Genomic DNA, 12946 nt, shown 5'->3' on the forward strand with positions numbered 1-12946 from the left:
TGGTTGGAAGGTGTAGGCTGGAGCTGCATTGTCTCATTATGCCACATGCTTCCTCACTTGGAAAAATCATCTGTGACAAGCCACTTTCCTGGGTGCAGAGCTCAAAAGACGCCAAGAGGCTTGGGGCTCGATGAAAGGTATTTGATGTCAATAGCATTTGACATATGCAGGTTTGATATGTTCCCGGCTTCTAAGTGATGCCAAAAATGCAGCTTATGAGAATAATATAAAGAAAGAGGACACAGATCTAAACTCCTTCAGAAAATTGCTCTTAGTTGTCACAAGGTGACCTTCATCCCTACAGAGGCAGCTTGCTGGTTCAAGCGCAAAATGCAGATCTCTCCCATCTCGTAGGGGTATGCAAAGTGTATGTGATGCTACAGAGAGAAAATAATGATGACCCTGTGCATGCTGTTCAGGTAGCTGGTATAGTAGCCTTTGTTTGTGCTTCGATGGAATTGTACTCAGATTTTTCAACTAATTACTGCCTGCAATGGTTAGCATAACCCTTCAGCAACCACATATGAAGCAGTCAGAAGGGGTGCTGAAAAAATACATTTCCAAAGGAAAAAGCATCCACTTCCATGTTGTCCTACAGGGCATGCGGCAGGGGAAACGCATGCAAATAATGTGCTGCTAAGTAACATTCCTGTTCATTTTCATTAGCAGGATGTATAACAAGTGATATTCCAGATTTGCAAAAGGATGTAGGCAGAATTTAGGAGCCTTCAGCTGTGATCCTGTCGGATCCCAGCTCAGCTGCTGTCTAACCCCAGAGCTGTCAAAACTCCAAAAGAAGCCTTGTTTTTTGGCTTTAAAGTATCCCAGGTGCCCAGAGTTGTATCTCCCTGTGATGTCCAGCACTGCCCCAGGCTGGACAACCCAGGCTAGTTCATGCCTGGTGAAGCTTGATAGGCATTAGGAAAGCATTTGCTCCGTTGTCCCTTGAGGGGCCTGAGCTGGGCGGTGCACTCAGAATAATACATGCTGACCAGACTTCAGTCCTTTTGAGCTGCAGCTGCAAGTACCACTTTCTTTAAAACACACCCAGCGGGGCTGGGGTGGCATCTTCCTTTCACATCATAGCCCAGCCATGGGATCACTTGGGGATTCAAACCCAGATCTCGACCACAGGGCCTTAACCAGCAGGCCATGGAGGACTGCAAGCAGGGCACTCTCTCTGTCCAGTGCAGAAATGAGATTGCACAAGGGACCATGGCTCTGTGGTGTAATGGTCTGGATACATACCGAAGTTCTGGGTAGTTATATATACCCTCTGTGTATGCTGTATGGGGAGACTAAGCACTTACCAGAGGGATAGTCCATGTCAGAGGCTGCTATCTCAACGTTAGACCATGCCTCACAGCCACTGTCTTTTCTGTCTCTCCATCCTTTATTAGATGCAGTCCTAGGAGACCACATTTGTGAATTCGTATTGACAACAGGGACGTGCAAGCAAACAATACATCTCTCCCATCTCAGCCCTGAGTTCCCCCTTCAAAGGTTTTCATTTACTATGATTAAACAAGCCCTGGATTGAGCCATTAATTGATTACAATTAAATTAGAGGCAAGGCAGGACATTAATAATACGAAAATCCTCTTTGCCTATGTCTAGATTTTCCCGGACTGCAAACCCTGCTCTTCCTTCAGGCAATTATGCAAAGACAAATAGCAACATTTACACCAAGGACCTCACTCTCCATTACTCAGTGGTGACCCACGGGTTCTTGATTTTCCATCTAGAGGGTGTTTTACAAGGCTGGGCAGAGGCCTGCACTGCAAATAGCATGAAGGGAATTTGGTGGGATTTGGGGATGCAAGGAAACACAGGGGAATTATGGCCAAAGTAATTTCCTTTGGTTTATATTCTAATTGCAAACACCTGCTCCATAGCCGTCAGGGGCATCAGATGGGATCAAACGGTGATGGTCGGTGCCTACCTCAGCCCTGATTGGAGACCCCTTGGAGCCAAAGGAAAGTCGAGGGTGAGCTGAGTGGAGGGTGAGATTTCCAAAAGCAGTGTCCACAGTACAAGGTCCTGCAGAGCGGCTGGACGTAAGGCAGACAGGCCATTGCTATTCACCTCCTCCCTCCTGCCACGGGAGTATCTAACAGTCGTTCCTAGTAGATCTCACTTGGATCCCATCACAAACAACCTTCACCCACCGCTGCGCGCTGGCTTTTTTCGAGGCACGCTCAGCTTAGGCACCAGCGACAGAACAAATGAGAACACCCTTACAACCCAGGAGTAAGAGCGGATGATGTGAGGGCTTGATTCAGAGACAATATGAGCTTCACCTCTTGACAGAGGTAAACGAATGGTCATAATATCCAAAGCAAACCCACACAAAAGCCTGTTGCCTGGCTATTTCCATGATATTTTGCTGGGAGCTGAAAAACTGCTTTTCACCCTGAATCCCCAAATGTAGAAATAAACAGGAAAAAACAAGCTTCTTTTTTACTGCTTCATTTTACTCGGTGTCAAAGCGGCACAGTGCCACAGGTCTGGAATATTAATAATGCTCTATCCAGGCTGATGAATGTTTCAGAGCCCCTTAGCCCCTCATCAACATGTGTGTCAAATACAATGAGGTGAGAGGAAACAGGCTGGCAGGTTTGCTGTGGAGTGCAGGGAATATTTTTGTACGTGAGGCCCTGCTGTCAGATGTCCAAGAGTGACTTACCCAACACACCAGGTGAGGTTGGTTGCCGGCGCTTATCCGCAGTCCTGTGCGCTGCACACCACGAGACCAAATCCTGCAGCCACGGCACAGATTTCATGGGGGCAACTCCGAAATCCTGTGGCAAAATCGACTGCTTCTGTCCCTGTGAGATGGCTTTCACTCGCCTGCCCCCCAGCCAAATGGGGTCAGCCCCATACGAATGCGTGAGATGGAAGATTGAAGGGTTAATTAGTATTTCCTGCTTTAATTGCTCTCTCTCAAAGTAAACATTGCAAGATGCGGAGGAGTCTAAAGGAGAGACCAAGCCAACTGATTGCTTTTTATAACCCACATCCTTCAGAAAGAGTCAGGCAGGGTAGCCACAGCATTTAGTATGAGCCTGGACAGTGTTTCTTCTCATTAAAAACTCATAAAGCCAGCAGCTGCATCAGGGACGGGGAGATTGGGATGGGCTTTCCAAATCATTCTTAGGGACTGCACGTCCCCACCACCTCAGCAAAGGGGTTACCAGTAGCTTGTACTGGTTCAGCAAACGGTGCTTTTGGTATGTAGGCTGACTTCCAATGCCGGTTCAAACAAGACCAGGGGAATGAAGACCTACAGGTCCGACTGGCTTGCAGCCATGGCAAACTCTCTCTTCCAAGAAGCACAGTCAGCAAAGGGTGCCCATGCCTAGGACTGCATAGGAAGAAGGAAGAAAGGACCTTTCGTGATGGCCATCTCTGTGCAAACTGGGAAGAACAGTGAGTTACTGCAGGAAGAGTTAAGATAAAGGCAGTCAGGGTGACCAGAGAAGAAAGCAGGCTGCATCTTATCACTGGTTTGTTCCTAATTCCACAAAAAAGAATAACAAAGGGAAAAACACCCTCTATGAACCAAAAAACCCCTAAACTTTAAGCACAAACTGGACACAGTTCCTACAATGGCATTCACAGACACATCTCCCTGAAGATTATGGCCTGCTCGAAGTGCTACGCAGCCGGTATTATGGGAGCACCTAGCACACAGTCTACTGGAGTACTTGACACAGGAGGCAATGCCGATGTGGTGCACAGCAGCAGCTCTGGTGCACGGAGTCAGCTTTGATAAGGTCTCTGTGCACACCGGAGACATGAGGCTTGCCAACCTGAGTCTTGAAAGCGCCTTCTGGTGTATGTGAGCAATTAGCAGTTGAGAGAGAGAGCGTTTCCCCCTTCCTGCAGCACAGGTGAGGGGAAACGGGAGACGATTCTGTAGCTCACCCACCCCTGGCTACAAGAAGAGCCTAGGAGAGGTATCGGTACCTCATCTTCAGGACAGCATGCTGGTTCCCTGGGCCCAGCAGAGAGACAGGAAACACATTTTCCACCACCTCGTTTTGCCGCAAGTCAAGTTCAATCAGAGCTGAAGCGCTGCATAAGCCAGTACAGCAAGCTCAGCAGGGGAGACACAAAGAGCTTGTGCCTAGCTTACACTCCTCTACTATGAAGTAGAAGAGTCATCCTGAGTTAACAGAAAGAGATTAAGGGCAGATGCTTGTCTACCAAACTACGTCACCTGAAAAATAATTTGCCATTTGTATTTTATAACAGGACGGGAGAGAACACAATCTGGCTTTACGTACCTCCATAATTACCGCGTTGCATTTCAGACGACGAGCTAGAGTCTAGGAGCGCACAGAGCGCACGTTGTGTGCGCCACAACATGTGGTGGAGACCCCCAGTGCGCTCTCTCACAAGAAAGCACTCCAATGTTATACAGTAATGGTCCAAAATTCAACAACTCGACTTCTCACCTCTTTCAGATGGGTGCAATTCCCATCGACAAACTCTCTCTTTCAGCCTTTCCTGCATTTTTTTAATGAAGTAGCATCCAACCATGACCTGGGCCCCTTCGTGCCACACATTATGCACACACAGAGAAAGACAGAATCCCTTTCTCAGAGGGCCTATGGTTTAGCAGAAGACAGACATCTTTAGGGCCACCCCATTTTCAGACAAGTGTCAGCACCTGCCCTTTGAACATCAGGTTACTTTAAGATGTCTCAAGTTGGGCACCCAAGTGGCAAGGCACCTAAAGTAGTCACTAATGAAAATGTAGGGCATGACCCACGTCAGGAAGGCATCTGCTGGCAGAACCACGAAAACAGCCCCAACAGCAACAAAACCATCCTGCCCATCTGCTACAACGCTCTACTTCATACGTCCCGTTGTTACAAGCACTGGGTTTTCTATACTTCTTGCTTAAACACTCTTCAAACGAATATTTAGGACACTGCACATCAGTAAAGAGAGTAGGCTTGTGCTTTTGTTTCTAAGTTAGAAACTTTCTTAGAAGTTCACGTGAAACAGCGACCAAATGTGTTTTCCAAAGAACAATAACTTTTTTCAGCAAGCCTTTGTTAGTATTCAGTTTAAGCACAAATAAAATATACGGCTGTTTCAAAGTTGGTTTCCTATTTGAAGCATGCCTTGTAGAACAATGTTTCTTCCCCCTTGTAATTCTAGGTCCACGCCACCGGTTTTATTTACCAGCCCTTGTGAACAATGAGCTATCCATCCATGTCATGAATATTATGTCAAATTTATTACAGCAGCTTTTCAGCATATTTCCAGTCAAGGCCTCATTCTTCTTACAGATTCTGCAAATGAACAACAGTTTTAGTTACAAATGTTTCCCAGTGAGCCAGCACTCCCGACAATAGAATTGAACTTCCTGTATTTCTTGCAAAATTCTGATGCCAATATAACCAATCATTATGACACATTGCTGAGAAACGCCATTTTGCTCTGTCGTTGATATATTCTCAGTCTGAAGTGAGCAGGAATTATATTGAGAGCCATTCAACCCTTGATTAGTACTTGAGTAGATCAAGTATATATCTTCATATCCCATTAGGGATGGGAGAACCCAAAGAATTACCAGTAAGCTTCCCATAACTAAAACCAGGACCTCAGGAGAATTTTACCCACAGAATTAATGACAGATATATGGAATAATTCAGTTTACGGACATAGGTCGTTATAGAATACTGTAAAACATTATCCACAAATGCTTGCTTGCAATAATTAAATGAATATGCTTAGATTGTGTGCACCCCTGGTTTAGCTGGGAATAATTGTGAATTCTGCTGGTCTCCACTCCAGCAAAGCAATGAACACGTGTTCACTTTAAATATGCAATGAGCTGCACTGACCTCAGTGGGATGACTCGTGCTTAAACAGGTTATAGTCAGCTGATGGAAATGTTGTAGTATTCTGTCCTGCACCCTATACAGTCAGCACGGTCTAGTTGAATACCTGCCAAATGCAAGTGAGCTTGGGCTCACAAATGCCCCAGTGAGGGTTTATTTTCCCAATGGGAACCTTAGGCACAGAGACAGAAAATCTCCTACTCCCACAAACTCTGAGCTCAAAGTAAGTGAGTAGTATCCTTCGTTTGGGTGTAGAAATGATCAGTGAATGGAATCTCTCTCTCATGGGATATTCCTATATTTTAAAATTTATTTTCATTCCACATCAGAAGGCTAAACTGAAATTTCAAACCTTCAAAAAATGTTTTGATTTGGGACTATCAAAGCATTTCGTTCTAAGAGTAATGAATACTTTCGATTTGATGAAGTGAAGATATCCAGAACATTAAATATTAACTATAGAATCACTAAAAATGAGGGTTTGGAAGGGACTCAGGAGGTCACATCTAGTCCAACCCCCTGCTCAAAGCAGGACCAGCCCCAGCTACATCATCCCAGCCAAGGCTTTGTCTAGTTGAGTCTTAAAAACCCCCAAGGCTATAGATTACATACAAAACATTAAACAACATATAAATAACAAAACATTAAATACCACATGTATTCTCTATTCTATTAAGGCATGGGTAAACCTGAATCGGCTGCGATCAGGCTATGGAGCCTTCAATAAAATCAAACATAAAATGGGCCTTACAAACTCACCATCGTGGTCCTGTGGCAAAGGAGATCAGACAGCCCAGCATATGCTGACTGTCCTCTATATGGTCCATCAGAGGGGGCAAACAGTCTGAAAGACTGCAGTTATATTGATGGATCTACTCTTAAATGGTTGGAGGAGTCGACTTTCTGAGGTCATCTGCAAGAAAAGGAAGAACTAACAGTGGTACCTGTTAGCAAAATAATAAATGCTATTACTAAGAACGAGGCCCAGCTGTCATAGAAAGTTTCCTACAAAGCGCTTGAAAAAAGGAGCATCAGCTAAATAAAATGAACCTATTCTCTGGCCTCACAGTAACATGGGTGACAAAATCTTAGATTAGGATTTACATTTCAGCTAAGGATCTCAAGGCCCTTTAAAATGAATAAATATAAGTTTAGGCAATGGCTGTAACTTTCCTAATGGGGCCACTGTAGCACATGAACAGGTGCATTCAGATAGCAGGCAAAGCACTTCATGTTCACAAATGCCCTCTTCCATTTTGTTTAAGGCTAAATTACAGTTTAAGGCTTTCTTTACCTTTACAAACCATACAGTCTGTACAAAGAATACCAATGGCAGAATTTCTATTGGCAAAGGTGCACTGCAGATCGAAATGCTTCATAACATTAGTATATATTACATGCTCTGCTACTATAATAATCTGCTCCGAAAGAGTGCTTTCTCCTGAAAAGCCCGGGCGCATTGCACATCACTATCATACACAGAGTGATTTAGTCTGATTAGTCAGAAATGGACCAAGGAAAATACATTTTGGAGTTTTGAGGCGAACCATTGGTTGCTCTGGGAAAACTTGCAAGTGTGAAAATACTGGGCAGTAAATAACTATTTCACTTAACCTGCCTGCCCTTCTTGGCAGTTGACAAGGAACATCAAATGTTCAACAAACCGAAAGTATTTCAGGCATCCAAAATCTTCAAAGAAATAGGTACAGCCAGGGAAAACATTTTAAACTCATGGGCAAACCCAACTGAACAACAGCATTTATTCACAAAGTAATAAATGCTACTGCTACGACCAGCTCCTATATATTGCTTCTCGCACAAAGGGATTCAGTGTCATTACCCCAACCATGGTCAAAGGCAAGAAGAGAATCCAAGTTTTTCTACATCCCATCAACTCTCTCTCAGCCCCACTTACCATCCTCAACACCTTCAATTGAACATCTCCTACTTTTCTTCGATATATGAGGTTTCATTTTTCCAAGGTGCTAAGAAAAAGAGAAAAATGTCCATCAAAACCAACCACATCCTAAAGGAAAACAATGGTTTGGCCACAGGGAAGTTTTTTTTTTTTAATTTGAATCAACAGTTTGAAACGAAGTAAAAATATGTTTCAGGTTCAAGCGTCATTTCATTACTTATTTTTCTTAAAGGCGCAGAAACAAGAAGTTAATCCAAAACAATCAATTTGAAATGAAACTGTTTCTTTTGTCTAAGTTCAAAACTTCCCAGGTGAAAACCAGGTATTTAGGTCCACAATATTTCCAACAAAGATTTTCTTTGACATTTCTTAATTAATTTTCCAATCAGCTCTAGGGAAGGATACATATCTTTCCCTTTTCAGTTTCTCCGGGTGCATTGGTCTGTTCTTTATGGGATGTTGGAAAGCTTTGTCATTGTGAGAGCTTTATTATCTTCTTCATTTTTTTGTTCAAATTTATAAATGAAGCAAAGACCTCTTGGCTTTGATGTTCTATGAATCAATGACTAAATAAATAGCTATCAACCTCTCATTTTTTCACTCAGCATTAGAGTTAGAAACAATTCCAGTGTCAGGAACATTTCATTTATAAATGTGAACTAAAAAAAAATGGACCGTCTATGAGCAGTGTACAAGGAGGCTCTTAACGGTCTGCAACCAGCAGCTGTCTCGCAGATTTCTTTTTTATGTGTCTAAGCAAATGTGTATATTTTTAATCTAGCTTCCAAGTCTGGGCAGCATTACCCAGAGGTATGAGAGATGCCAGGAAGCCTGCCCAAGAAAAATGGATGAAAAATGTAACCTAATTTGTAATTTGGACTATCAATATTCATCAGCGTTATTTAACATATGGTTACGGGACAGGGTTCGCCTCTCGGCAGCTACAGTAGATATTACGGTTGGATTGAGTGCCCCTGAGCCACGCAGACGAGGTGGACTGATATAATAACATAGCTCTACCAACAATCCAAATCCAACGGCAAAGGACAGGAAAGCACTACAAAGCACCTACCATTCACATTACTCGCTCAATCCTGTACCCCATTTATTTCGCAGTTTCTACTTTTCATAAGTTAATTATGTTACTTCACCCTCATTAACATTTGCAGCAATTACTTGTGGGTTATTTTTGCAATACTTAATTCCTTTACGCCCCGAAGGCTACCGAAAATACGCAGAACTTGCCTCTGTGGTCTCTCGCTCGACACAAGTCAACTGACTTAGTGAGCTTCGAAATTGCCTATTCCTTACTCCGGTGGTCTTGAAACTTGAGGTCGCTTGCCTCTTTTCTACCTCTGTCAAGGGTCTGTTTAGGCTTACGGCTTTAACTTGTGCCAAGCCTACAGACTACAGGTCCCCAAGTCCTGTTATTTTCCCTGCATGCATTACAGCAAAGCACAAGTTATTAACACTTCACATTTTTACCCAAAGGCTACACAAGGAATCTTCGCTTTCCAATTTCACTCAGGACCGAAGGAAAAAAAAGCAGTCACTCATTTCCATTTATCATTAGCAGCTACTGAATATTTAAGAGACTGTTGTGCTTTTAACAAGTCATCGGTATATTTAGAAATATTTACAAGCTGCTCTTGCTAGGAGTTTAGAAGGTGATGCCAACAGGGCACCGTTTCTTCAAAATGTTTATGTTCATCGAAAGGTTATGCCTCCTGAAACAGGCTTTAAAATGTACTCGGGTCAGAGGTAGTCTAAGGATCATTTCTATGTCTTAGCTGCTAGAAGTACACTTCAGAGATCCTCCACTAGCATAATAAACAATATATTTGCTCTATGTGATATATTCATTTGCTTTTAAAATAAATAAAAAATACCCAGAGATCAGGTTCATTTTGCAGACATTTGGTGAAGCATACCCACCTTTTTATTTTAGACACTCTCGGTTACGTTATGCTCCTTCCTATAATTTGATGCCAGGTTTTCACTTTTTCATCTCGAGATAAACAACAATATTGTGAAATAAAAATGGGTTTGATTCTCAAGTTTCTGAAAATACCTCCTGCCCTCTCTGTGCTATTTTTGCTGGCAAATAAGTAGTTTCTCTATATGCTTTCTTTGATCGTTTGTGCTATTAATTATACCTATATACATTCTACATAGTCAATAATTGATGAAGCTATCGATATTTTCCTAATGGAGGAGTATTTACACTGCCTCTTTATGATAGACCATTTGAACCGGTAACAAATTATCCAATTTGTGCATCATAAACAAGGTTCAAAAGCCCAACTCTATCAGCTAGAGAGAGAAATACTGTTATCTTGGTTGAGAAAACGCTTGTACTAAAAATTCCCATTGCTTTTGGCAGGAATTCATCTGAGCAGATGTATTCTTTCTATTGGGCACCATTTGGTTCAATTATTCTTAATGTTTAATGGCAGAATAATTGGACCAAATGGTAATATATGCTTCAATAAAAGTACTTGCATCAACTGTTTTAATTGCTGGATCCTATAACTACAGCGTTAAGCCTTTTACACTGGACTACTGACATTTGACAGACAGAGGTCTTTAGATGTTGTTTTCCTAAATCTCTTGCTCAGTTTTCACAGGGGCAAGCTAAACAAATGGCCAGTCTCGGCTTTTCTACCAAACGGGGCAAGTGGGACGAGTAAAAAAACCAATGATGGAAATCACACGCATCATGAAAATAACCCCATCTGCAGAACCCCGGTGGGCAGGCTTTGGTTAGCGGGAGTTGAGGCACCCTGAACAATTAGACTCATAGACCTTGAGGGTTGAAGGGACCTCAGGATGACACATCTGGTCCAACCCCTGCTCCAAGCAGGACCAGCCCCAACTACATCATCCCAGCCAACTACTGAAGGTATTAGAAGAAATTGATCTGATGCATCCTATGGTGTTAGCAGGTAGCTCAGTTTTAGGGACAAGGGGAAATAATGATTTCTATTTAGTAAGGGGCCATCCTGAAGTCCCTACCTGGACAAAGCTCCCAAAGCACCCATGACTCCAACATGAAAACATTGCCCAGCTGTGAATGTTTAGGGCTAAGGCAGAGCACAGGATTGGGTAATTTAGTGGTCTACTCATCTGTCTTTGTAGCACTTCCTATAGGTTGCAGGATACAAAAGGAAACGTGACATGTAAATGACAGGTTATAACACGTAATCCAGGGAGAAACTTGCTGTAGCATCAGGATGGCACCTTGGCACAGCCCAATGAACAAGGGCTCTTTTCTGGTGCATGGGAAACGCAAGCTCTATTCCCAGTTCTGCTACTGACCTGCTGGCATGACCTTGGGCAAGTCATTGCACCTCTAGGACTCTTTCCTCTCCATTGCTTTGTCTGTCTGGTTTGCATAGATCGAACGTTCCTCAGGGAGACATCTCTCTTGAGACCACCTGATACAACGAGGCCTTTCTTGCCTCCATTGGGATCTGTAGTTGGTCCTGGAAAATAAAACAAATAAATAAATGAGGAGGAAGAGGGAGAATGGGCAAGGAAGAAGTAGGAGTGTGAGTCAGGAGACAGACAATTACAAAAGCTAGGCCTTGAGGTTGGACTTGGAAGAGACGAGTTAGCTGTGCCCATCACTCAGTACATAAGGGAAGCTGGCAGTAGGTGCAAAGAAACAGTGGGCTTTGAGTGCCCTCTCGCACCCTGGTATTAAACCAATGTATTTTCATCGTCTCAAGTGCAGTCATTCATGACTGAAAGTGGTGTCAGAGGCTTGGAAACCAGGCAGAAGAGAAAGCGAGTAAGTAGGAGGATAGAATAAGATGAGGTAAGAGAAGTAGGGTTGAGTGAGGGTGGGCTGTGAGTGCACAGACGATTTATTTGCTCAGAGGGGAATTCACCTGGACTGTAAACTCTCCAGGAACTGGCATGTGTTTCTGCTACTTGTCTGGACAATGCTAGGCACAAATCAGGCTCTGATCATTGACTTGACTTTCCTAATTGCTACCATAATCTGAATAATAATACCTTTGTAGTGGAGCCAGAAATGGCCAGGAGCTGGCCAAGAGATGAGGAGCCTGTTTTCTTCCTGTTTTCTGAGAAATTCTTAAGAAATCAATAGTGCTGGATTTTTTGTAAAGGGAACAGGAGATATGAGAATACCACAGATGGACAGACTGGCACAACCTATATCCAATTACTCGGGCTTACTGCCCTGTTCAGCCACAAACACTGCCAGCTGCGAGCCAACATCCACGGTTGCTCATCGTAACCTCCTTCTTGGGTATAATCCTTGTTGAGGGGGGTAAATGCTCGAACCGCTGGGAAAGCTGGCAGTGCCCACCTTGTGAGGATAGCAGCATAGGTAACAACGCATATGGCCCATTTGGGAGGGTCACTAAATACTGCCAGGTGTGGCAGATTTTGATAAGACACTTGGTTTCACTGACATCATCTAATACAAAGTAAAGTAGTATGCAAACCAGACTGAAGAAAAAAATGCTAAAGGGAGTTAATTAGGGGACAGAAAAGATTAAACAGAGAAGTAATATAAAAGTGATGCATTTTTAAAGCTTTTCAATTAGTTTATAATCGCAGGCATCCAGCCAAGTTTCAGCGGCACTGACTTTTCATCAAGAGACGACTGAGAAGACTGCCAGCCACTATGGCCGAAAACAGCCCCTCTCGTGGGTGAAGAGGAACCAAAACCTGGGAGATCCTCCTACCGTGGTTCAGTTGTTTGCCACCTCTTTTCCCAGGACTTAGAGTAACAGCTCAGTCCAGCTTTTAGCCTTCAATGGCACGTAGATAGGAGTCTGGAGTCTGCATCGTTACAGTAAAAACAGCAAGTGTGCTTAGTAAAGCATAACTTACCATTATTTTATGTATGCAAGTGTATTTATAGGTCAACACATATACATTTATGACAGGGAGAATAACGCATATCTAATGCACACGGTTTTAATTGAACAGGTAGGTATTAGGGCTGTGTGAAGCTTTGGTCCCTGGTTCGATTTGGTAGAGGTTCGGCTCAATTCGGTGGCCGAATCTCCGAATTGAATCAGAGGACCCTTTAATATCTCCGAATCGAATTGGAACTGTCCGAATCGATTTGGAGAGATTTGGAAAGATTCGGCGATTCAGACACAGATTTAAATGTTTGTTCTACATGCCTCTA

The 12946-nt window shown here is 43.2% G+C and overlaps 1 long non-coding RNA gene across 1 annotated transcript; it reads right to left on the reverse strand.

Moving 5' to 3' along the window:
• Positions 1-4307: 4307 nt before the first annotated feature.
• On the reverse strand, positions 4308-11241 carry LOC112550931. Its single transcript, XR_003095016.1, has 6 exons — positions 11095-11241; positions 10792-10920; positions 9712-9784; positions 7774-7843; positions 6618-6771; positions 4308-5306 (listed from the first exon to the last, which is right to left on the reverse strand). It is a non-coding gene; the product is annotated as an uncharacterized LOC112550931 (long non-coding RNA).
• Positions 11242-12946: the final 1705 nt, after the last annotated feature.

This window comes from Alligator sinensis, unplaced genomic scaffold (genome assembly GCF_000455745.1).
Source record: "Alligator sinensis unplaced genomic scaffold, ASM45574v1 scaffold937_1, whole genome shotgun sequence".
Taxonomy (NCBI): Eukaryota; Metazoa; Chordata; order Crocodylia; family Alligatoridae; genus Alligator; species Alligator sinensis.